The sequence below is a fragment of the Macaca nemestrina genome, chromosome 20 (genome assembly GCF_043159975.1).
Source record: "Macaca nemestrina isolate mMacNem1 chromosome 20, mMacNem.hap1, whole genome shotgun sequence".
NCBI lineage: Eukaryota > Metazoa > Chordata > Mammalia > Primates > Cercopithecidae > Macaca > Macaca nemestrina.
In genome coordinates, this window is record NC_092144.1 from 7613129 (window position 1) to 7638892 (window position 25764).

The window sequence follows — 25764 nt, forward strand, 5'->3', positions numbered from 1 at the left end:
AACTACAGGCGTGCACCACCACGCCTGGCTAATGTTTATATATTTTTTTTGTTTTGTTTTGTTTTTGTTTTGTCTGAGGCAGAGTCTCGTCCTGTCGCCCAGGCTGGAGTGCAGTGGCACGATCTCGGCTCACTGCAAGCTCCGCCTCCCAGGTTCACTCCATTCTCCTGCCTCAGCCTCCCACGTAGCTGGGACTACAGGCGCCCGCTACCACGCCCAGCTAATTTTTTCTTGTATTTTTAGTAGAGATGGGGTTTCACCATGTTAACCAGGATGGTCTGTATCTCCTGACCTCGTGATCTGACGGCCTTGGCCTCCCAAAGTGCTGGGATTACAGGCGTGAGCCACAGTGTCTGGCCTATATTTATATTTTTATTTATTATTATTATCATCATTATTATTATTTTTTTGAGACGGAATCTTGCACTATCACCCAGGCTGGAGTGCAGTGGTGTGATCTCGGCTCACTGCAACCTCTGCCTCCCGGGTTCAAGTGATTCTCGTGCCTCAGCCTCCCAAGTAGCTGGGACCGCCTGCCACCACACCTGACTAACTTTTTTTGTATTTTTAGTGGAAACAGGATTTCACCATGTTGGCCAGGCCAGTCTTGAACTCCCAACTTCAGGTGATCCACCAACCTCGGCCTCCCAAAGTGCTGGGATTACAGGCATGAGCCACTGCATCTGACCTGCATATGTGTTTTGTGGGGTGTTTTTTTTTTGCACTTGGCATATGGCTGGTACCATTAAAGAACTGACTTTCTGGCCAGACAACAGCAGCTTATGCCTGTAATCTCAAGCACTTTGGGAAGCCGAAGTGGGAGGATCACTTGGGGCCAGGAGTTCCAGACCAGCCTGGGCAACATAGCAAGCCCCTATCTCTACCAAAGAAAAAAAAAAAATAGCCAGGTGATATGGTGTGGGCCTTTAGTCTCGGCTACTTGAAAGGCTGAGGTGAGAGGATTTCTCGAGCTCAGTAGTTCGACACTGCAGTGAGTTGTGATCATGCCACAACACTTCAGCCTGGGCAACAAAGCAAAACCCCATGTCAAAAAACAAAAACAAACAAAAAAAAACTGAGCATAAGTTTTTAATTAATTCAAATGTAAATAACCACATAGAGTTAGTGGCTCCTGTAGTGGACGGCATAGGGTTAGTACAGTGGTGACAAGTTCTCTGAATTAAGTGGGTCCTTCATGGCAAATGCTTTATGGACATCCTCCTGTGAAATCCTAGAAATAGGCCGGGCAGGGTGGCTGATGCCTATAATCCCAGCACTTTGGGAGGCCGAGGCAGGCGGATCACGAGGTCAGCAGTTCAAGACAAGTCTAGCCAACATAGTGAAACCCCATCTCTACTAAAAATACAAAAATTAGCCAGGCATGGTAGCAGGCGCCTGTAATCCCAGCTACTCAGGAGGCTGAGGCAGGAGAATCGCTTGAACCCAGGAGTTGGAGGTTGCAGTGAGCTGAGATTGCGCCGCTGCACTCCAGCCTGTGCAACAAAGCGAGACTGTCTCAAAAACAGAACAAAACAAAACAAAAACACGAAATCCTAGAAATAGCTCTGTGATATGGGAGCTATAATCATTGTTCCCACAATGAAAAATAAACTTCATTCATTCATCTATACTTTAGTATTGTTGATAGATTTTATTTTTTAACCCAGGTGTGGTGGCTCACATATATAATCCCAACACTTTGGGAGGCTGAGGCAGGCAGATCACTTGAGGTCAGGAGTTCAAGACCAGCCTGGCCGCCAGGCACGTTGGCTCACTCCTGTAATCCCAGCACTTTGGGAGGCCAAGGTGGGTGGATCACGAGGTCAAGAGATCGGGATCATCCTGGCTAACACGGTGAAACCCTGTCTCTACTAAAAATACAAAAAATTAGCCGGGCGTGGTGGTGGACGCCTGTAGTCCAGCTACTTGGGAGGTGGAGGCAGAAGAATGGCGTGAACCCGGGAAGCAGAGCTTGCAGTGAGCCAAGACCGTGCCACTGCACTCCAGCTGGGGCAACAGAGCGAGACTCCATTTCAAAAAATAAAAAATAAACCAGCCTGGCCAACATGGTGAAACCCCGTCTCTTCTAAAACTACAAAAATTAGTCGGGCTTGGTGGCGCCTGTAATCCCAACTACTTGGGAGCTGAGGGAGGAGAATCACTTGAACCGGGGAAGCAGAGGTTGCAGTGAGCCAAGATCGCGCCATTGCACTCCAACCTGGGCAACAAAAGCCAAACTCCATTTCAAAAAAAAAAAAAAAAAAAGGAAAATAAAATGTTCTAAACTGAGATTGGAGTGATGGGCAACAGAGTGAGACTGTCTCAAAAAAAAAAAAAAAAAAAAAAAGACTTTATCTTTTAGAAAAATTTAAACCTGGCACAGTGGCTCACACCTATAATCCCAGCAGTTTGGGAGGCTGAGGTGGGAGGATCTGTTGAGGCCTGGAGTTTGAGACCAGCGCAGGTAATATAACAAGACCCCCATCTCTAGCAAAAATTTAAAAAATTTGCTGGGTGTGGTAGGACGCACCTGTGCTCCCAGGTACTGAGGAGGCTGAGGTGGGAGGGCTGGTTAAGTCTGGGAGGTCAAGGCTACAGTGAACTGTGATTGCACCACTGCCCTCCATTCTGGGTGACAGAGTGTGACCTTATCTCAAAATAAATAAATAAATAAAATAAAAATTTTAGATTTACAGAAATACTGCCAAAGTAGTAGTAGAGAGTTACCAGGCCTGGTGCAGCGGCAGGTGCTTATAATCCCAGCTACTTGGGAGGCTAAGGTGGGAGGATCTCTGAGCCCAGGAGTTGCAGAACAGCCTGGGCAACATAGCCAGACCCTGTCCTTTTTTTTCTTTTTTTTTTTTTTTTTTGAGACCAAGTCTCACTCTATCGCCCATGGAGTGCAGTGGTGTGATCTCAGCTCACTGCAATCTGCGTCTCCTGGGTTCAAGTGATTCTCCTGCCTCAGCCTCCCGAGTAGCTGGGATTATATGCACCCACCACCACACCCAGATAATTTTTATATTTTTAGTAGAGACGAGTTTTCACCATGTTGGCCAGGCTGGTCTCCAACTCCTGACCTCAGGTGATCCACCTGCTTTGGCTTCCCAAAGTGCTGGGATTACAGGCGTGAGACCTGACCCTGTGTTAAAAACAAACAAAAAACCAGAATTACCATTATTCCCTATTAGTTAAATATTTTAGTTACAAATGAGTAACATATTGGTAACAAATTAATAATGATAATTTGTTGCAATTAATGGACCAATACTGATACTTTGCTATTAACTGAAGGTCAGAGTTTATTTAGTCTTCCTTTGTGTTGCCCTAGTATCTTTTTTCTCTTCCAGGGTCCTACCCAGGAGACCATCTCACTTTTTTTTTTTCTTTTTGAGATGGAGTCTCGCTCTGTCACCTGGGCTGGAGTGCAGTGGTGTGATCTCGGCTCACTGCAGCCTTCACCTCCTGGGTTCAAGTGATCCTTCTGACTCAGCCTCCCAAGTAGCTCAGTCTACAGGGACCCACCATCATGCCCGGCTAATTTTTGTATTTTTAGTAGAGACGGGGTTTTGCCATGTTGGCCAGGCTGGTCTTGAACTCCTGACCTCAAGTGATCCACCTGCCTCGGCCTCCCAACGTGCTGGGATTTCAGGCGTAAGCCACCGCGCCCGACCAGTTCATCTCACTTTCAGTTCTCTTACCTCATTAGGCTCTTCTTAGCTGTGACAGATTCTCAAACTTCCCTAATTTGTGATGACCTTGACAGTTTTGAGGAGTGCCAGTCAGGTATTTTGGTAAGAATGTCCCTCTTTTGGAATTTATGTGGCATTTTTCTCATAAGAGTGGGATGACATGTTTTTGGCAGCAAGATCAAGGAAGTAAAGTGCCATTTTCATCACACCATATCAAGGGTACAGCCTATCAAATTTATTGTTTTTTTATTTAAAGACACAGGGTCCCGGCCGGGCACTGTGGCTCACACCTCTAATCCTAGCCCTTTGGGAGATAGAGGCAGGTGGATCACTTGAGGTCAGGAATTCGAGACCAGCCTGGCCAACATGGTGAAACCCCATCTCTACTAAAAAAGTACAAAAATTAGCTGGATGTGGTGGTGTGCACCTATAGTCCCAGCTACTCTGGAGGCTGAGGCATGAAAATTGCTTGAACCTGGGTGGTGGAGGTTGTAGTGAGCCAAGATTGTGCTGCTACACTCCAGCCTGGGGATTACAGGTGTGCACCACCATGCCCAGCTAATTTTGTATTTTTTAGTAGAGATGGGTTTTCACCGTGTTGGCCAGGCTGGTGTTGAACTCCAGACCTCAGGTGATCCTCCCGTCTTGTTCTCCCAAAGTGCTGGCATTACAGGCATGAGCCACTGTGCCCAGCCCTCCTCTTTTTTTTTGGAATACGGTGGAAGGAAGTCACTATATGTAACCCACACCTAAGTTGTGGGAAGTTATACTCTATTTCTTTAAGGGTAGACTGTCTACATAATTTTTTTTTTTTTAATAAATTTTAGAGACAGAGTCTGGCTGTGTTGCCCAGGCTGGAGTGCAGTGGTGTGATCATGGCTCACTGCAGCCTCAACTTCCTGGGCTCAAGGGATCCTTCTGCCTCAGCCTCTAGTAGCTGGGACTACAGGTGTGTGTCATCACATCTGGCTACTTTTTGTATATTTTTGTAGAGGTGGGATCTCACTATGTTGCTCAGGCTAGTCTGGAACTCCTGGCCTCAAGCACTCCTCCCACCTTGGCCTCCCAAAGTTCTGGGGTTACGATTTACATCACTGCATCTGGCCTACATAAATTATTATTTTTTAAGCTTGTCCACAGCTGAAACATAAGTTTTCTAGAATCCTTCCACATGGGAGATTTATGTCACTCTCCCCCATGTATTAGGTCATTGAATTATATCAGGATGGAATGCTATATATTTATTTATTTATTTATTTTATTTTTTATTTTTAAATTTTTTTTGAGACAGAATCTCCCTCTGTCGCCCAGGCTGGAGTGCAGTGACTGGATCTCGGCTCACTGCAAGCTCCGCCTCCCGGCTCCCTCTGTCGCCCAGGCTGGGGTGCAGTAACTAGATCTCGGCTCACTGCAAGCTCCGCCTCCCGGGTTTACACCATTCTCCTGCCTCAGCCTGCCAAGTAGCTGGGACTACAGGTGCCCGCCACCTCGCCCGGCTAGTTTTTTGTATTTTTTGGTAGAGACGGGGTTTCACCGTGTTAGTCAGGATGGTCTCGATCTCCTGACCTCGTGATCCGCCCATCTCGTCCTCCCAAAGTGCTGGGATTACAGGCTTGAGCCACCGCGCCCGGCCTATTTATTTTATTTTGCTTTTGAGATGGAGTTTTGCCCTTGTTGCCCAGGCTGGAATACAATGGCATGATCTCAGCTCACCACAACCTCTGCCTCCCAGGTTCAAGCGATTCTCCTGCCTCAGCCTTCCAAGTAGATGGGATTACAGGCATGTGCCACCTTGCCCGGCTAATTTTGTATTTTTAGTAGAGACGGGGTTTCTCCACGTTGGTCAGGCTGGTCTTGAACTCCCGACCTTAGGTGATCCGCCTTCCTTGGCCTCCAAAAGTGCTGGAATTATCGGCATAAGCCACCACGCCTGGCCTGGATGTTTATTTTATGCTTTGTGTTATAACCCAATACTACTGTATTTTGTCAGTCAAATTGTTCCGGCTTTGGCCATCTACCACTCTTTAATTTGGCTTCTGTGGCCCTCTGACATATTCCCATCGATGTGTTTTTCAGTGGTTTTTTTGTTTATTTGTTTTATTCGAAGCAGTTGCTTACTTTGTGGCAACACAAAATGCTGCAGGCCTATCTTGTATATTTCTGCCCTTTGTCCTAGAAGCAGCCATGTCTCCAAGGGGGCCCTGGTTCCTTTTAGTAGAGAATGGTATTGAAAGCCAGGATCTGGGGCACCAGGAGTGCTTGTTGCTACTGGAATGTTGTTTCTTTAGATCTTTAGATTACCAGTAGCTTTTTCTTTTTTTTTTTTTTTAAGACAGGGTCTCACTATATTGCCCAGGCTGGAGTGCAGTGGTGCCATCTTGGCTCACTGCAGCCTAAACCTCCTGGACTCAAGCCATCCTCCCACCTCAGTGTCCCAAGTAGCTGGGACTATAGGCGTGTGCCACCATGCCCACCTAAATTTTTGCATTTTTTGTAGAGACAGGGTTTTACCATGTTGCTCAGCCTGGTCTCGAACTCCTGAGCTCAAGTGATCCACCCACCTTGGTCTCTCGAAGTGCTGCGATTACAGGCGTGAACCACCAAACCCAGTATCAATAGCTTTTTTCTTTTTTTTTTTCTTTTTTCTTTTTTCTTTCCTTTTTTTTTTTGTTTTTTTGTTTTTTTGGTTTTTTGTGAAAGGGTCTGCACTCACCAGCTGTGTGACCTTGGCGAGTCATTTAATCTCTCTGAGTTTCAGCTTCCTCATCTCTAAAATGTCTAAAATGGGGGTGGACCAGATGTGGTGGCTCACACCTGTAGTCCCAGCACTTTGGGAGGCTGAGGTGGGCAGATCATTTGAGGCTAAGAGTTCAGACCAGCCTGGCCAATATGGTAAAACCCCATCTCTACTAAAAGTAAAAAAATTAGCCAGGCATGGTGGTACACGCCTGTAATGCCAGCTACTCTGGAGGCTGAGATAAGAGAATCACTTGAACCCGAGAAGGGGAGGTTGCAGTGAGCCAAGATGGTGCCACTGCACTCCAGTCTGGGCAACAGCGAGACTCTTGTCTCCAATAAATAAAAATAAAATAAGGCTGGTGTGGTGGCACACGCCTGTAATCACAGCACATTGGAGGCCAAGGCAGGCGGATCACCTGAGGTTGAGAGTTCGAGATCAGCCTGACCAACATGGAGAAACTCTGTCTCTACTAAAAATACAAAATTAGCCGGGTGTGGTGGTGGGTGCCTGTAATCCCAGCTACTCGGAAGGCTGAGGCTGGAGAATCGCTTAAACCTGGGAGGCGGAGGTTGCGGTAAGCCAAGAGCGCGCCATTGCACTCCAGCCTGGGAGACAAGAGTGAAACTCGGTCTCTAAAAATAAAAATGACATAAATAAAACAGGGGTTATCATAGTCCAGGTGATCCTTGAACAACCCGGGTCCTACATCTGAACTGTACAGGTCCACTTACAAGTGGATTTTCTTCCACCTCTGCCACCTGTGAGACAGCAAGACCAACCCCTCCTCCTCCTCCTCCTCCTCCTCCTCCTCCTCCTCCTCCTCCTCCTCCTCCTCCTCCTCCTCAGCCTACTCCAAGTGAAGACGACACGAAGACCATTATGATCCACTACCACTTAATGAATGATGAATGTATTTTCTCTTCCTAATGATTTTTTTTTTTTTTTTTTTTTTGAGACAGTCTCGCTGTATTCCCCAGGCTGGAGTACAGTGGTATGATCTTGGCTCACTGCAACCTCCACCTCCTGGGTTCAAGCGATTCTCCTGCCTCAGTCTCCTGAGTAGCTGGGATTACAGGCGTCTGCCACCATGCCCGGCTAATTTTGGTATTTTTAATAGAGCCTGGGTTTCACTATGTTGGCCAGACTGGTCTCAAACTCCTGACCTCATGTGATCCGCCTGACTTGGCCTCCCAAAGTGCTGGGATTACAGGCATGAACCACCTTGCCTGGCCTTTTCCTAATGATTTTTTAAAGTACATCTTGTTTTCTCTGTCTTCCTTTATCATAAAAATATACGATACAAATAAAATACAGAATATGTGTTAATGGACTGTATATGTTAAGAGTAAGGTTTCTGGTCAACAGTGGGCTATTGGTGGTTAAATTTTGGGGCAGTGTGTATAAGGGTCAGGCACACTTCCTGAGGGCACTGTGAGAACTAAATTGACCCACTTTTACAATCTTTGGAACCAAGGGCAGGTGCTGGGGCTCACACCTGTAATTCCAGCACTTAGGGAGGCTGAGGCAGGAAGATCCTTGAGGCCAAGAGTTTGAGACCAGCCTGGACAATAAAGGAAGACTCCGTCTCTACAAAAATTTTTAAAACTTAACCAGGCGGCCGGGCACAGTGGCTCACACCTGTAATCCCAGCACTTTGGGAGGCCGAGGCAGGCAGATCACAAGGTCAGGAGATCGAGACCATCCTGGCTAACACGGTGAAACCCCATCTCTACCAAAAATACAAAAAATTAGTCGGGCATGGTGGCGTGCGCCTGTAGTCCGAGCTGCTGGGGAGGCTGAGGCAGGAGAATGGTGTGAACCCGGGAGGCAGAGCTTGTAGTGAGCCGGGATCGTGCCACTGCACTCCAGCCTGGGCGACAAAGCAAGACTCTGTCTCAAAAAACAAAAACAAAAAAACTTAACCAGACGTGCTGGCGTGTGCCTGTAGTCCCAGCTAGTCAGGTGACTGAGGTGGGAGGATCCCTTGAGCTCAGAAGTTTGAGGTTGCCGTGAGCCGTGATCATGCCACTGCACTCCAACCTGGGTGACAGCAAGACCCTGTCTCTAAAAAAAATTTTCTAAAAAAACAAAACCCAGGTCTGCTTGGTCTCAAAGATCCTTATTTGCCTGCTCTGATTGTGAGATAGGAAGTTCCTGTCTGGTTTTGCTTTTCTTTTTGTGATGGAGTCTGTCTCTGTCATCCAGGCTGGAGTGCAGTGGCACAATTTCGGCTCACTGTAACCTCCACTGATAGTGGATTACACTTTTATTTTTAGTTTTTTATGAGATGGAGTTTTGGTCTTGTTGCACAGGCTAGAGTGCAATGGCAAGATCTCAGCTCACTGCAACCTCCGCCTCCCGGGTTCAAGCGATTCTTCTGCCTCAGCCTCTCAAGTAGCTGGGATTACAGGCACGCACCCCCACGCTTGGCTAATTTTTTTGTATTTTTAGTAGAGACATGGTTTTGCCATGTTGGCCAGGCTAGTCTCGAACTCCTGACCTCAAGTGGTCTACCCGCCTTGGCCACCCAAAGTGTTACAGGCATGAGTCACCGCGTCTGGCTCTGTTTTCCTTTTTTTTTTTTTTAATCAGAAGCATAGTTTTGATCCTAGGAAGTAGGAATCAATCGGCAATGGTAGTTCGGGGTTTTCTTGCCGTCCCTCTCAGTCCCTGTCCATTCCTTCAGCATAAGCTGTTGTGAGTCCAGGAGGTTAGGAGACACAGAAGCTGACTGAGCCCAAGTCCCTGCTCTAGAAGATATCACTGCCCCGAGGCAAAGACGGACACGTGGACACATAAATCCACCCAGCGTGACGAGGGATGGGCACAGATCGGCCTCCCATGGAGGGCAGTGTCGGGGCCACATTAATCCATGAGGAAGGGTCGGCCGGGCAGAGAAGAGAAGTGGGGAGTTCCAGACAGAGGGACTGGCAGGAGCAATGGCATAGAGCCGTTTCATTTTATTTATTTTATTTTATTTTAATTTTAGACAGGGCCTCACTCTGTTGCCCAAGCTGGAATGCCATGGTGTGATCATGGCTCACTGCAGCCTCAGCCTCCTGGGCTCTTTTTTTTTTTTTAAGAGATAGGGTCTTGTTCTGTCACCCAGGCTGGAGTGCAGTGGCATGATCACAGTTCACTACAGCCTCAAAACTTTTGTCAGGGAGGATCATTTGGGGAGCAGGGGCGCTGGTTCGGAGGGGAGATCACAGTGAGGTGTCACTGACCTTGAGGAGCCCTGGAAAGTCGGGCAGAGAAGCTCTGATGTGATCCCATAGCCCATGTAGTCAACCCACTACAGCCCGATGCGGCCCATGCCTGTTTTCCAATGGCCCGTGAGCCAAGAATGATTTTTCCACGGTTGGAAAACTAACAGTAGTATTTTGTGACATGTGAAAAATACATGAAATGCAAGTTTCAGTGTCCATAAAGCTTGCCAGTAACACAGCCACGCCTCTCCTTTGTGTGTGGCCAGGGGACGCTCTTGAGCTGCCACAGAGGTGGAAGTTGTGCAGACAGGACCCGCTTTATGGATGTGCAAACTGCATCACGCAGGGCCCTGCCCTTCCACTGTCCCCGTTCTGAAGTTCTTTATAGTTTATGACTGAAGGGCCCTGTGTTTTTATTTTGCGTCAGGCCATGGAAATTATATAGCCGGCCCTAGCAACAGAGGACACGTACCCTACAAAGCCCCAAATATTTGCTATCAGACCCTTTTCAGGAAACATTGGTGGATCCCGTCTCCCCCCCACCCCAGAGGTTTCTATGTCCTGATACCCTGGAACCAATTAATATGGTACATCACATGGCAGGCTTACGGGTCTTTTTTTTTTTTTTTTTTTAAGAGATAGGGTCTGGCCGGGCACGCTGGCTCACTCCTGTAATCCCAGCACTTTGGGAGGCCAGGGCAGGTGGATCACGAGGTCAGGAGATCGAGACCATCCTGGCTAACATGGTGAAACCCCGTCTCTACTAAATATATAAAAAATTAGCCAGGCGTGGTGGCGGGCGCCTGTAGTCCCAGCTACTCGGGAGGCTGAGGCAGGAGAATGGCGTGAACCCGGGAGGCGGAGCTTACAGTGAGCCGAGATCGTGCCACTGCACTCTGGCCTGGGCAACAGAGCGAGACTCCATCTCAAAAAAAAAAAAAAAGAGAGATAGGGTCTTGCTCTGTCACCCAGGCTGGAATGGAGTGGCATGATCACAGTTCACTACAGCCTCAAAACTTTTGGGCTCAAGCGATCCTCCTGGCTTAGCCTCCTGAGTAGCTGGGGCTACAGACATAATCCCCAGCTAATTTAAAAAAATTTTTTTAGAAATGGGGTCTCACTATGTTGCCCAAGCTGGTTTTATTGAACTCCTGGCTTCAAACGATACTCCCAACTCAGCCTCCCAGTGTTGGGATTATAGGTGTAAGCCACTGTGCCCAACCTGGTTAAAGATTTTGAGATGGGCCAGGCATGGTGACTCATGCCTGTAATTCCAGCACTTTGGGAGGCTGAGGTGAGTGGATCACCTGAGGCCAGGAGTTTGAGACCAGCCTGGCCAACATGCTGAAACCCTGTCTCTACTAAAAATACAAAAATTGGCCAGCTATGGTGGCACACGCCTGTAGTCCCAGGCTACTTTGGAGGCTGGGGTTGCTGTGAGCCGAGGTTGCACCACTGCACTTCAGCCTGGGCAACAGAGCAAGACTCCATCTCAAAAAAAAAAAAAAAAAAGATCTTGAGATGGGAGATCATTCTGGATGATCTGGGTGACCCAATGTCATCACAGGGTCCTTATAAGAAGGAGGCAGGAGGATCAGAATCAGAGATTGGAAGAGGCTGCACTGCCGGCTTGAAGGTGGTGGAAGGGGCCACAAGCCAAGGAATTCAGACGGCCTCTAGATGTTGGGAAATGCAGGGAAATGGATCCTCCCTTGGAGCCTCTAGAAGGAACCAGCCCTGCGCACACCTTGATTTTAGAACCTAGTAAGAACTAATTTCAGACTTCTGACCACAGGATTGTAAGATAATAAAATGTACTGCTTTGGGCTGGATGCGGTGGCTTACATCTGTAATTCCAGCACTTTTGGGAGGCTGAGATGGACAGATTGCTTGAGCTCAGGAGTTTGAGACTAGCCTGGGCAATATGGTGAAACCCCATCTGTACAAAAAATAAAATTAGCTCGGCGTGGTGGCACATGCCTGTAGTCCTAGCTACTTGGGAGACCAAGGTGGGAAGATGGACTGAGCCCATGAGACTGAGGCTGCAGTGAGCCATGATCGCACCATGGCATTCCAACCTGGGCAATAGAGTGAGGCCCTGTCTAAAATTAAAATAAATAAAATAAATAACATAAAATAGTTGTTTTAAGTCACCAGGGTTGTGGTTGTTTGTTACAGTAGCCGCAGAGAAATAAAGGGGGTGGGCATTGAAAATTTATTGGCTGGGTGTGGTGGCTCACGCCTGTAATCCCAGCACTTTGGAAGGCTGAGGCTGGTGATCACTTGAAGTCAGGAGTTCAAGGCCAGCCTGGCCAACATGGTGAAACCCCATCTCTACTAAAAATACAAAAATTAGCCGGGCTTGGTGGCGGGTGCCTGTAATTCCAGCTACTTGGGAGGCTGAGGCAGGAGAATTGCTTGAACCCAGGAGGTGGAGGTTGCAGTGAGCCGAGACTATGCCACTGCATTCCAACCTGGGCGACAAGAGTGAAACTCCATCTCAAACAATATATATAAAAATACAAATACAAAAATTAGCCAGGCATGGCAGAACATGCCTGTAATCCCAGCAACTCAGGAGGCTGAGGCAGGAGAAAAGCAGGAGAATCGCTTGAACCCAGGAATTGGAGTTTGCTGTGAGCTGAGATTGTGCCCCTGCAATCCAGCCTGGACGGCAGTGAGATCTGTCTTAAACAAACAAACAAACAAAGAATTTATCTTTTAGCTGAAAGAGTTTAAAACTGAGAGACTGCCGGGCGCGGTGGCTCAGGCCTGTAATCCCAGCACTTTGGGAGGCCGAGGCAGGCGGATCACGACGTCAGGAGATTGAGACCACCCTGGCTAACACGGTGAAACCCCGTCTCTACTAAAAATACAAAAAATTAGCTGGGCATGGTGGCGGGCGCCTGTAGTCCCAGCTACTCGGGAGGCTGAGGCAGGAGAATGGTGTGCATCCGGGAGGCAGAGCTTGCAGTGAGCCGAGATTGCGCCACTGCACTCCAGCCTGGGCGACAGAGCGAGACTCTGTCTCAAAAAAAAAAAACAAAAAAAACCTGAGAGACTTATATGATTCTCTCCTTTTTTTTTTTCTGAGACAGAGTTTCTCCCTTGTTGCCCAGGCTGGAGTGCAATGGCGTGATCTTGGCTCACCGCAACCTCTGCCTCCTGGGTTCAAGCAATTCTCCTGCCTCAGCCTCCCGAGTAGCTGGGATTACAGGCATGTGCCACCACGCGGGGCTAATTTTGTATTTTTAGTAGAGATGGGGTTTCTCCGTGTTGATCAGGCTGGTCTCGAACTCCCAACCTCAGGTGGTCTAACTACCTCGGCTTTCCAAAGTGCTGGGATTACAGGCATGAGCCATGGCACCTGGCCCTCTCTATCTCTTTCTTTCTTTCTCTTTCCCTTCCTTCCTTTCTTTTCTTTTCCCTCCTTCCCTCCTTTCTTTCTCTTTCTCTCCCCTCCGTCCCTCCCTCCCTCCCTTCCTTCCTTCCTTTCTTCTTTCCTTTTTTCCTTCTTTCCACAGAAACCTGGGGCAAGTAGAAGATACAACATGAGAAGTGGGGAGGCCTCCAGGGAGGCCATCTAGACAACTGAAGGAGAGATGGCAGAGTGGACTGGTGGCCGGAGGAGTGCTGGAGGGTTCTGGCGAGAAGGAGGCTGATTCCAGATGTCTAAGATGTGGGGTCAGCAGGACCCTGAGTGACCAGTGAAATGTGAAGAAGGTGGCAGCCAGGTCAATTAGAGACAGATGTGGGGGAAAGCCATTCTGTCTCAAAATTCTGGAGAGTTCCATATACCGGATGGAGTTACTCTGGGGACATCATCAGAAATGGGTGTGCCTGTCAGGCGAGCAGTTCACTGGTCAGCCCCCACACAGAGCCAAGGCATCACAGCCCACCCCAGTTCACTGTCCATTCTGAAAACAGAAGCCGGGCAAGCTCCAAAAAGCTGGAAGAACCTTCTAGAAGCCCTGTGTTCTTCTGAGGCCCAACTTCAATCCAATGCCACCTCAAGCACCAGTGAAATCGGTCATAGGAGAAGATTAGAGGCTTTATGTTTTTTCTCAGGCAGTTGAGTTTATTTTCAGGTTAGCAGCAGTTTGGAGTTCACTTCCTGGATGAGATCAGAGTTGGAGGGGCAGGTGGCCACGGTGTTACTGTGTGAAGAGTCCTTGCAGCCACGGCTCATTGGCAGTTCTACCTTGTGCACAGTTCTGACCTGAAGAGGCTGGCCCCGGAGCAGACACAGGAATACCAGGCTTACTTACTTTATTTATTTATTTATTTTTGAGATGGAGTCTCACTCTGTCGCCAGGCTGGAGTGCAGTGGCATGATCTCGGCTCACTGCAACCTCCGCCTCCTGGGTTCAAGCGATTCTCCTGCCTCACCCTCCCAAGTGGCTGGGATTACAGTTACGTGCCACCACACCCAGCTAATTTTTATATTTTTAGTAGAGATGGGGGTTTCACCATGTTGGCCAGGATGCTCTTGATCTCCTGACCTCGTAATCCACCTGCCTCGGCCTCCCAAAGTGCTGGGATTATAGGTGTGAGCCACTGCGCCTGGCCTATTTATTTAAGACAGAGTCTTGCTCTGTCGCCCAGGCTACAGTGCAGTGGCACGATCTCAGCTCACTGCAACCTCGTGTCCCAGATTCAAGCAATTTTCTTGCTTCAGCCTTCTGAATGGTTGAGATTACAGGCACCCACCACCATACCCGGCTAATTTTTTTGTATTTTTAGCAGAGATGGGGTTTCATCATGTTGGGCAGTCTGGTCGAGAACTCCTGATCTCAAATGATCCACCTGCCTCAGCCTCCTAAAGTGCTGGGATTACAGGTGTGAGCCACCGCGCCTGGCCACCATGCTTGACTTTAGGAATTACTTCACTTTCCCCAGCCGCAGTTTGTTTATTTGTACAAGGCAGGCAGTACTGGTGCCACCACCTCAAAAGCCTGTTTAAAGCAGGAACCCAGCAGGGCACTTAACTCACCTTCTTGGTGGCCGTCCAGTAAACAGCATGGGGGTCAATGACCCAGAGGGCAGCACAGACCTCTCCACTGCTTGTCACAGAATTGCAGCCTCTCTAACACCACACGCAAGATAACACAGGTCACTGGCCTGAGCCAGCTTGGGACGTTTTCCAGAGTTCACTTTCTGGATCCTAACTATAACCCTTCCATTCCTTTTTCTTTCTTTCTTTCTTTCTTTTTCTTTCGTTCTCTTCTTTTTCTTTCTCTCTTTTTCTTTCTTTCTCTCTTTCCTTTCTCTTTCTTTTTCTTTCTTTCTCTTTTTCTTTCTCTTTTTTCTTTCGTCTTTCTTTTTCTTTCTCTTTTTCTTTTTCTTTCCTTTCTCTCTTTCTCTTTCTTTTTCTTTCCTTCTTTCTCTCTCTTTTTTTTCTTTCTCTCTCTCTTTTTCTCTTTCTCTTTTTCTCTCTTTTTCTTTCTTTCTCTCTCTTTCTTTCTTTCTCTTTCTTTCTTTCTCTCTCTCTTCTTTCTCTTGCTTTCTCCTTCCTTCCTTCCTTCCTTCCTTCCTTCCTTCCTTCCTTCCTTCCTTCCTTCCTTCCCTCTTTCCCTCTCTCTCTCTTTCTCTTTCTTTCTTTGATGGAGTCTCATTCTGTCACCCAGGCTAGAGTGCAATGGCACAATCTTGGCTCACTGCAACCTCCACCTCCTGGGTTCAAGTGATGCTCCCGCCTCAGCCTCCCAAGTAGCTGGGACTACATGTGTGTGTCACCACGGCCAGCTAATTTTTGTATTTTAGTAGAGACAGTATCGCCGTGTTGGCCATGCTGGTCTCAAACCCCTGACCTCAAGTGATCTACTCATCTCGGCCTCCGAAAGTGCTGGGATTACAGGTGTGACCCACCATGCCTGGTCTCCAGAATATTTTCATTACCCCATAAAGAAACCCTGTAACCATTAGCTTGTCATTCCCCATTTCTGGAACCCACTAGTCTACTTCCTGACTCCACGGATTTTTCTACTCTGGATACTTCATACAAATGGAATCTTATCCAGTGAATTATTTTGTGTCTGGTTTCTTTCACTGAGCATGTTTTTAAGGTTCATGTGCTATTGTAGAAGGAGTTAGTACTTCATTCCTTTTTAGGGTTGAATATAATTTCATCCTATGCCGGAGGCTAAGTCAGGAGGGTTACTTGAGGCGGGGAGTTCCCTTAGGCCACATAGCAAGACTCTAACTTTAAAACATCTTTGAAAAATCAAGCCTGGGCGGGGTGGTTCATGCCTGTCATCCCAGCACATTGATGGTCCAAGGCAGGCTGATCACCTGAGGTCAGGAGCTTGAGACCAGCCTGGCCAACACGATGAAAGCCTGTCTCTACTAAAAATGCAAAAATTAGCGGGGCATGGTGGCGAGAGCCTGTAGTCCCAGCTACTCAGGAGGCTGAGGCAGGAGAATTGCTTGAACCTGGGAGGCAGAGGTTGCAGTGAGCCAAGATCGCGCCACTTTCACTCCGGCCTGGGCGACACAAAATTCCATATCAAAAAATAAAAATAAAATAAAAATTAGCTGGGGGTTGGCAGGGTGCAGTGTCTCACCCCTGTAATCTTAGCCTGTTGGGAGGCTGAGGGGGGCTGATCACCTGAGAATTGCTTGAACCCAGGAGGCGGAGGTTGCGGCAAGTGTAGTGGTGTGATCTTGGTTCACTGCCACCACCACACCCGGCTAATTTTTTGTATTTTTAAAGTAGAGACAGGGTTTCACCGTGTTAGGATGGTCTCGATCTTCCAACCTTGTGATCCACCCACCTCAGCCTCCCAAAGTGCTGGGATTCCAGGCGTGTGCACCCAGCCCCTTCTTCCTATTCTTTCAAAGCCACCAGTTGCCCTCCTATGATAACCCATTATCTATTAACCTGTGGATCTATTAACGCATGAATGGATTGATCTGTTCATGAGGCCAGAATTCTCATGACTCAGTCACCCCTTAAAGGCCCCACCTCTGTCGACACTGACTGCTACATCGAGGATTAAGTTTCACCGTGAGTTTTGGAGGGAACGAACATTGAAACTGTAGCACCAGGTGTTATCAGTCTATTAAAAGCTCATGCAAATTGATAAGCACCAAAGGTGCAAAGATCAGAAACAGACAATTCCCAGGAAGAGAAGGGGAGTCTAGGAGCCTAAGAGTGGATGTATTGGGCATCAGGGGAGGGCCTATTGGCCCAGGGTTGGTCACAGCAAGGATCATTCCAATGCTGCCAGGACCTCAACACTTGCTTTCCAAAGGGGTGGCTGCCATTTCAATTGGAGAGACCCTTTGGATAATGCATACCCAGCATATAAGAGGGTTCATAGACCAGGCGTGGTGGCTCACGCCTGTAATCCCAGCACTTTGGAAGGCTGAGGCAGGAGGAGAATTGCTTGAGTCCGGGAGTTCAAGACCAGCCAGGGCAACATAGCAAGAACCTGTCTCTATGGAAAAAAAAAAAAAAAGTCGGGCCCAGTGGCTCCTGCCTGTAATCCCAGCACTTTGGGAGGCTGAGGCAGGCGGATCACCTGAGGTCAGGAGTTTGAGCTCAGTAGCTCTGTAAAAATGCAGATCACCTGAGATCAGGAGGTCGCGCTCAGTAGCTCTTTAAAAATATAATAATTAGCTGGGCATGGCAGTAATTAGCACACCTGTAATCCTGGTTACTGGAGAGGCTGAGGCATGAGAATCGCTTCATCCTGGGAGGTGGAGGTTGCAGTGAGCCTATCGTGCCATTGCACTCCAGCCTGGGCAACAGAACGAGACTCCATCTCAAAAAAAAAAAAAAAAAAAAAGAGGGTTCATAGTCTGAGCTTGTGATTATACCACTGAAAATTACCCCTAAGCCACCTGTGGAAGGGCTGCCTGCAGGAGGACGTGTCTTAGGATCTTTAATAAGTTACCTTCTGGTTGGAAACTACCTAAATGCCCAGCACTCAGGTTGGCCCGGTAAATCATGCACCCATAGGAGTTACGGTCAGGAGGCCTGTGACCCTGTAGAGTAGTAGTGGCTCCCGAGCCCTGGGCCAAGCACTGTACTGATACCCTCAAATCCTCACAGTAACAGCCTATTCAGTTCTGTTAGCCCCATTTTACAGCAAAGGGCTGCTCTGGGGGAGGGGAGGAGCCCAGCTGGGTGGGAGATCGTGGGTTTATGGTGACATCTGTGGGTACTCCATCCAATCAAGGGCCTGAGGCTTAAGAGGCTTGAATTTGGGGAGACAGGGACACTCTAAATGGTGCAGTTAAAGCGGTGGCTTCAGGTCCAGGTAGGAGAGGAAGAAACAGCTAGGGAAAAGGGATGTATTCATCTTTTTTTTTTTTTTTTGAGACAGAGTCTCGCTGTGTTGCCCAGGCTGGAGTGCAGTGGTGCAATCTTGGCTCACTGCAAGCTCCGCCTCCCGGGTTCACGCCATTCTCCTGCCTCAGCCTCCCTAGTAGCTGGGACTACAGGTGCCCGCCACCTACCATGCCCAGCTAATTTTTTGTATTTTTAGTAGAGATGGGGTTTCACCGTGTTAGTCAGGATGGTCTCGATCTTCTGACCTCATGATCCGCCCGCCTCGGCCTCCCAAAGTGCTGGGATTATAGGCGTGAGCCACCGCGCCCGGCCATATTAGTCTTTTTTTTTTTTTTGGAGACATTCTTGCTCTGTCACCTAGGCTGGGCTGGAGTGTAATGGCACAATTTCGGCTCACTGCAACCTCCGCCTGCCAGGTTCAAGCGATTCTCATGCCTCAGCCTCCCGAGTAGCTGGGATTACAGGCATGTGCCACCAAACCCGGCTAATTTTTTTATTTTCAATAAGGACAGGGTTTTCACCTTGTTGGTCAGGCTGGTCTCAAACTCTTGGGCGACAGAGATCTGCCCACCTCGGCCTCCCAAAGGGCTGAGATTACAGGCATGAGCCACCGCCCAGTCTCAGTGGTCTTTCATCTGTGTTCCATCCTCATTCCCATTCAGTACCTGATGTGCTTCTGTCTTACTGGGGTGCACCCCGGGGGACGCATGACTGTGCTACAGCCCACGGGGTTTCAGCAGGGTGAGCAGAGGACCTCGGGTGGCCCTTGTTACCCACACTGCTGACTCACGGGGCTCAGGCTTGGGGAGGGGTCACATGGAAATCACCCGGCTGGCCAGAGCAGTTGCAGCCACATCAGGTAGAGGGCAGGAGCCAGCAGTGGGATTGGGTGGGCCCCCGTGGGAGGGACGACCAAACCCTGAAACTAGCCTCCACCCTCCAGGGTGCAGGGGCTTCCCTGGACACAAACTTTCCTTCCTTGTCCCCCTCTTTATACCATTGCACCCGGGTTTGTTTGTCTGTTTTTAGTGACAGAGGCTTGCTCTGTCGCCCAGGATGGAGTGCAGTCCACTGCAACCTCCGCCTCCCAGATTCAAGCGATTCTCCTGCCTCAGTCTCCTGAGTAGCTGGGATTATAGGCATGTGCCACCACATCCAGCTAATTTTTAATTTTTTTTTTTTTTTTTTTTTTTTAAGTGGAGACAGGGATTCATTATGTTGGCCAGGCTGGTCTTGAACTCCTGATCTCAAGTGATCCACCGGCCTTGGCCTCCCAAAGTGCTGGGATTACAGACATGAGCCACTGGCACCCGGCCCCTGGGGTTTTCTTTACCCAGATCCCTGCTGCCTTCCCTTCCTGTGGCTGATGTCTCCCTACCTTGTCCCCCAGAAATGCAGCTGCTTTGCCCTCAACCATAGCTCCCGCATCCAGTGCAGGGCCCGGCTCTTGACTGAGACATCAGCAAATGTGAGCCCTGCTCTCCTGGGTCACTGCAGGCTCCTTCAGGAAGGAAGCGGGGATCTGTCCCCCTTGGCATCCCCAGTGCCCCGCATGGGGGGCCTGGCACCCATGAGGCAGTCGAAGCTTGCGGACCGGATGAACAAGCAGTGAGCCCTACCTTCAAGGGCCTGTCTTGAGGACACCAGGTGGGTTTATGACATCCCAGCAGACACGAGGCCCCCAGGGACCAGTCCCTCTCCGGCACTGGCACCAGGGCCCTTGCCCCACTGGATCAGGCCTCCCAAGCTTGGGGTCCCTTTTCCAGTCGGCAAGAGAGGCACTCCACTCCTGCTCCAGCCCAAGGAGAACCTGCCAACTCCAAGGGGTGGCCAATGAGGGGATCCGTGACATAAGTCCTTCAGAGGCAGCAGGGACAAGAAGCTGTAGGGAGAATAGGGCAGGCCTGGGGTGCGAGGTGCTGGCAAGGTGCAGACCCACCACCCCAACCCAACCCCTCCTCCGCAAATCCCGTCATCTCTGCCCTGTGCCCCATGAACGAACCAGCTCCTTTCCAGCCCAGTGACCAGCACAGGCTCGAGACGTTTCCCTCAGACATTGTCTGCCTGACCACCTCTTCCAGCACAGCGAGGGGCATGGGATCCGGAGGCCAGAGCGGGCCAGGCCTAGGGGTGGGGAGAAAAACATCACTATTCTTAGATCCCTTGTCCTCCAGGGCTCGGGTCAGGCCGAGCAGTCACATTCCAGAGGTAGAAGCCATCAGCCCACACAAATGCTTCTGTTCCCTGAGGAGGCCAAGGGTCACCAGGAACTAAAATCAGCTTTTCCCAAGAAAAGCAGGAGACGGGGTGGGGGGTGGGGGCAGGGGTAGAAAGGCCAAAGGTCACCCAGTAAACACCTTCCAGCTGTCCCTGCTGGGAAACCCCCTCTGAGTCCAGATGGATGAGGACAGAAGCATTCTCACCCTCTAGGCTACCCGCTGGCTGATTCTTCCTGGTAGGGGGTGGTCCTGTGCATTTTAGATTATTTAGCAGCTCTCTGGCAGCCCACCGCTGGCCCCGCCTCACCACCCCCACCTAAGCGGTGACAGCCAACTCTCTCTCCAGGCACGGCCAGGGTAGGTATTTGGGGTAGGTATTTAGGAGCCTGCTGTTCTATGGACTCTGTTCTCTCGGCCTGGAATCCTCTTCCCACATAGCACAAACCCCCACCAGCCCTGCAGTCTTCCAGAACTAAACCCACACATCACCTCGCTCAGGAAGTTTCCCGTGGACCCCCCCATCTTATGAGTTTGGCCCCCACGGATGCTGTGGTAGGTAAAATAATGCCCCCTTGGCCAGATACGGTGGCTCACACCTGTAATCCCATCACTTTGGGATGCTGAGGAGGGAGGATCGCTTGAGCCTAGGAGTTTGAGACCAGCCTGGACAACACAGCAGGACACAGTCTCTACAAAATATGTATTTTTTTTTGAAACGGAGTCTCGCTCTGTCGCCCAGGCTGGAGTGCAGTGGCCGGATCTCAGCTCACTGCAAGCTCCGCCTCCCGGGTTCACGCCATTCTTCTGCCTCAGCCTCCCAAGTAGCTGGGACTACAGGCGCCTGCCACCTCGCCCGGCTATTTTTTTGTATTTTTTTTAGTAGAGACGGGGTTTCACCATGTTAGCCAGGATGGTCTCTATCACCTGACCTCGTGATCTGCCTGTCTCGGCCTCCCAAAGTGCTGGGATTACAGGCTTGAGCCACCACGCCCGGCCTCTACAAAATATTTTTAAAAATTAGCTGGGGCCTGGCGCGGTGGCTCACGCCTGTAATCCCAACATTCTGGGAGGCTGAGGTGGGCGGATCATGAGGTCAAGAGATCAAGACCATCCTGGCCAACATGGTTAAACCCCGTGTCTAGTAAAAATACAAAAATTAGCTGGGTGTGTTGGCACGTGCCTGTAGTCCCAGCTACTCAGGAGGCTGAGGGAGGAGAATAGCTTGAACCCGGGAAGTGGAAGTTGCAGTGAGCCGAGATTGCACCGCTGCACTCCAGCCTGGTGACAGAGCGAGACTCATATCAAAAAAAAAAAAAAAAAATTAGCAGGGGCTGGTTGCAGTGGCTCATGCCTATAATCCCAGCACTTTGGGAGGCCAAGGCAGGTAGATCCCTTGATGCCAGTCTGGCCAACAAGGTGAAACCCCAACTCTAGTAAAAATACAAAAATTAGCCAGGCGTGGTGGCACATGCCTGTAGTCCCAGTTGTACTTGAGAGGCTGAGGCAGGAGAATTGCTTGAACTCGGGTGGGGGGGTGGGGGCAGAGGTTGCAGTGCGCTGAGATTGAGCCACTGCACTTCAGCCTTGGCTACAGAGCAAGACTCTGTCTCAAAAAAAAAAAAAAAAAAAAAAAGCTGGTCTCTCTGGCTCATGCCTGTAATCCCAGCACTTTGGGAGGCTGAGGCAAGCAGATCACGAGGTTGGGAGTTCAAGACCAGCCTGTCCAACATGGAGAAACCCTGTCTCTACTAAAAATACAAAATTAGCTGGACGTGGTGGCGCATGCCTGCAATCCCAGCTACTTGGGAGGCTGAGGCAGGAGAATCGCTTGAACTCGGAGGGCAGAGGTTGCTGCTAGATGGAGCCACTGCACTCCAGCCTTGGCTATAGAGCAAGACTCTGTCTCAGAGGAAAAAAAAAAAAAGGGAGGAGGCAGGAGGGTCACCATCAGAAAGAGGCTGGAAGAGGCCGTGCTGCTAGCTGTGAAGGTGGAGGAAGGGGCCCCAAGATGAGAGCTGTGGGTACCTCTAGAAGCTGGGAAAGGCTGTAAATGGAGCTTCCAGGAGGAACCAGCCTCATCAACGCCTTAATTTTAGGACATCTGACTTCCAGTGCTGTAAAATCATAAGTCTGTGTTGCTTTAAGCTGCTCTGTTTCTGGTCATTTGTTTCAGCAGCCACAAGAGACTCATACCAGCCTCTGCTCTGCAGCCCCGAGTCAGCCCTGGAGAGCCACTGGGCAGTCAGGCTGGCATTTGCCCTTCCTGGCACGAGCTTTGTAACCTGGCAGAGCTACTGGCCGTGACAAGCATCTCCTAGGAGATGGGGGAACTCAATGGAAAAAGGTTTCGGAGTCAGGGCTTAGGTGGACCACATTCCTTCAAGCTTTATGCCATAGAGAGCTTCGCTAGGGAGGTGGAGAAGCAGACAAAGTGACTCGTATTCTCTCCAATTTATTTATTTAATTTATTTTCAGACGGACTCTGTCTCTGTCATCCAGGCTGGAGTACAGTGGCTTGATCTTGGCTCACTGCAACTTCCGCCTGGGTTCCGCCTGGGTTCAAGTGATTCTCCTGCCTCAGCCTCCCAAGTAGCTGGAATTACAGACATGCACCACCACACCCAGCTAGTTTTTTGGTATTTTTAGTGGAGATGGAGTTTCACCATGTTGGCCACGCTGGTCTCCAACTCCTGACCTCAAATAATCCACCTTCCTTGGCCCCCCAAAGTGCTGGGATTACAGGCATGAGCCACCATGCCCAGCCCAAATAATTTTTTTAAAAGGCCAGGCTGGTGGCTCATATCTGGAATCCCAGCACTTTGGGAGGCTGTGGTAGGAAGATCACTTGAGCCCAGGAGCCCAGGAGTTCCAGGCTGTAGTGAGTTGTGATCATGCCACTGCACTCCAGCCTGGATGACAGAGGGAGACCCTACCGCCATCCCTGCCCGCGAAAAAAGTGATTCCTATAAAGACCCAAGGGTCCAATCTTGGGTCATGGTAGCTTTGTTCTTTATTTCTTATTACTTTTTTTTTTTTTTTTTGAGACGGAGTCTCGCTCTGTCGCCCAGGCTGGAGTGCAGTGGCTGGATCTCCGCTCGCTGCAAGCTCTGCCTCCTGGGTTTACGCCATTCTCCTGCCTCAGCCTCCCGAGTAGCTGGGACTACAGGCACCTGCCACCTCGCCCGGCTAGTTTTTTTGTATTTTTTAGTAGAAACCTGGTTTCACCATGTTAGCCAGGATGTTCTCAATCTCCTGACCTTGTGATCCACTGGCCTCGGCCTCCTAGAGTGCTGGGATTACAGGCGTGAGCCACCGTGCCTGGCCCAGATTTTTTTGTGTTTGGGTTTTTTGTTTGTTTCTGGTTTTTGGTGGGTTTTTTTGTTTTTTTTTTAGACGGAGTGTTGCTCTGTCACCCAGGCTGGAGTGCAATGGCATGATCTTGACTCACTGCAACCTCTGCCTCCTGGGTTCAAGCAATTCTCCTGCCTCCTCAGCTTCCCAAGTAGCTGGGACTACAGGCGCCCGCCATGACACATGGCTAATTTTTTGTATTTTTAGTAGAGACGGGGTTTCACCATGTTAGCCAGGATGGTCTCGATCCCCTGAACTCGTGATCCACCCGCCCTGGCCTCCCAAAGTGCAGGGATTACAGGCGTGAGCCACCGTGCCCGGCCCTGTTTATTGCTTTTTTGGTTTTGATTTTTCTTTTTTTGAGACAGAGTTTCGCTCTTGTTTCCCAAGCTAGAGTTCAGTGACAGGATTTTGACTCACTGCAACCTCTGCCTCCTGAATTCAAGCGATTCTCCTGCCTCAGCCTCCCTAGTAGCTGGAATTACAGGCGTGTGCCACCACGCCCGGCTAATTTTTGTATTTTTAGTAGAGACAGGGTTTCACCATGTTGACCAGGCTGGTCTCGAACTCTTTACCTCATGATCTGTCCACCTCAGTCTCCCAAAGTGCAGGGATTACAGGCATGAGCCACCTTGCCCAGCCCAGACTGAGTTTTTGATTCAGGGTGGGAGAGTTTATCAGAGGCTTGGACTGCTTCTGTGTCTCTGTTGTACTTGTCTGGGAGGGAGAGTTGTGTGTCTGTCCCCATACATCTTCCTGCAGCTGCAGGCATACCCCCCTCCTCTCCTCCGCTAAAGTCAGCCTTTAGCTTCCCTATTTCAGCGCACCTGAAGGGAAAGGAATGTGCTTATTAAGTAAGGCCTCACTGTTTTACTGGGGCCCATTGTATGAGGGTGAAGTTTGGCAGTTACCCAAGAGACTTTCCCCCTATTTCCCTCTGTGCCCGAGCTGTCTTATCTGTGTTTTACTATCTGCTCTTTCTGGCTGCTTGTGGGTTGGAAGATAAGTGATTTCCTTGAAATGCAAGAGGCTAGAGAGGGAGCTGGAACTGACACTGGCGGGGTTTGTCCCAGATGACGGTGCTCCTGCTCTGTCATTCCAGACCCTATAGTTGTAAAAGGACAAGGCGCGACGTGTTCTTTCTGGCTACTTCCTGCTGATGTTGGGGGTCAGGGGAGGCACGGAGAGTTTTCTGGTCTTGGATTGACTGCAGGAGCAACATTGTGTGTAGATGTTTTTGGGTAGTTGTCTGCGAAATGGCCGTGATTCTGTCGGTTAAAAATTTTTTAAAAAGGTTAATTAGGCAGGGTAAAAACATTAGTCCTAGACTTTTCAGCAGCGTCTCTTTTTCTTTACTTTCTTTCTTTTTGATAGGGAGTCTTGCTCTGTCGCCCAGGCTGCAGTGCAGTGGTGCAATCTCGGCTCACTGCAACCTCCGCCTCCCAGGCTCAAGCGATTCCCCTGCCTCAGCCTCCCGAGTAGCTGGGACTACAGGCGCCCACCACCACGCCTGGCTAATTTTTTTGTATTTTTAGCAGAGATGGTGTTTCACCCTGTTAGCCAGGATGGTCTCGATCTCCTGACCGCCTCAGCCTCCCAAAGTGTTGGGATTACGGGTAGGAGCCACCGCGCCCAGCCTTCAGCAGCGTTTCTTTTTTTGTTTGTTTGTTTTTGTTTTTTGAGACAGAGTCTCGCTTTGTTGCCCAGGCTGGAGTGCAGTGGCACCATCTCGGCTCACCGCAAGCTCTGCCTCCTGGGTTCACGCCGTTCTCCTGCCTCAGCCTCCGAGTAGCTGGGACTACAGGCACGCACCACCACGCCCGGCTAATTTTTTTTTTGTATTTTTAGTAGAGACGGGGTTTCACCGTGTTAGCCAGGATGGTCTCGATTTCCTGACCTCGTGATCCGCCCGCCTCGGCCTCCCAAAGTGCTGGGATTACAGGCGTGAGCCACCGCTCCCGGCAGCAGCGTTTCTTATTAGGTCCGATTGGTTGAGACAGAAGCAACATTTTTTTCCCAGTGACAGGCAGAGGCACGTGTTTGGGAAGACCCGTGTGTTATTTTTTTGTTAGCAACTGTTATTCCTGATATGAGGAAAATAACTAAGCCAAATGCTACAGTAATTGAGATTCTCTGTCTGATATTCCACCCTGGGGACGTTATAGTATATAGTTCTACTGCAAATAGTAGATAAAGCAATTCCCAGAGGGTGGTGTAGTAAATAATTTTCATTAAAAAAAGTTTTAATATTTGGTTT

The 25764-nt window shown here is 49.5% G+C and overlaps 1 protein-coding gene across 5 annotated transcripts in view; it reads left to right on the forward strand.

Moving 5' to 3' along the window:
- Window positions 1–25764, forward strand: part of LOC105483630 (C-C motif chemokine ligand 25) — a 48595-nt gene that overhangs the window by 3237 nt on the left and 19594 nt on the right. Inside the window, exons 1-2 of one of the 5 annotated variants that reach the window (XM_071085966.1) lie at window positions 19335–19584; window positions 20368–20513. The exons of 1 other annotated variant lie outside the window; for it this stretch is intronic. The gene's annotated coding sequence lies outside the window, so the exon portion shown is untranslated. Of the gene's footprint in view, window positions 1–19334; window positions 19585–20269; window positions 20514–25764 lie in introns of those variants that run through there. 3 more of the 5 variants (XM_071085967.1, XM_011744726.3, XM_071085968.1) reach the window with 3 other exon arrangements.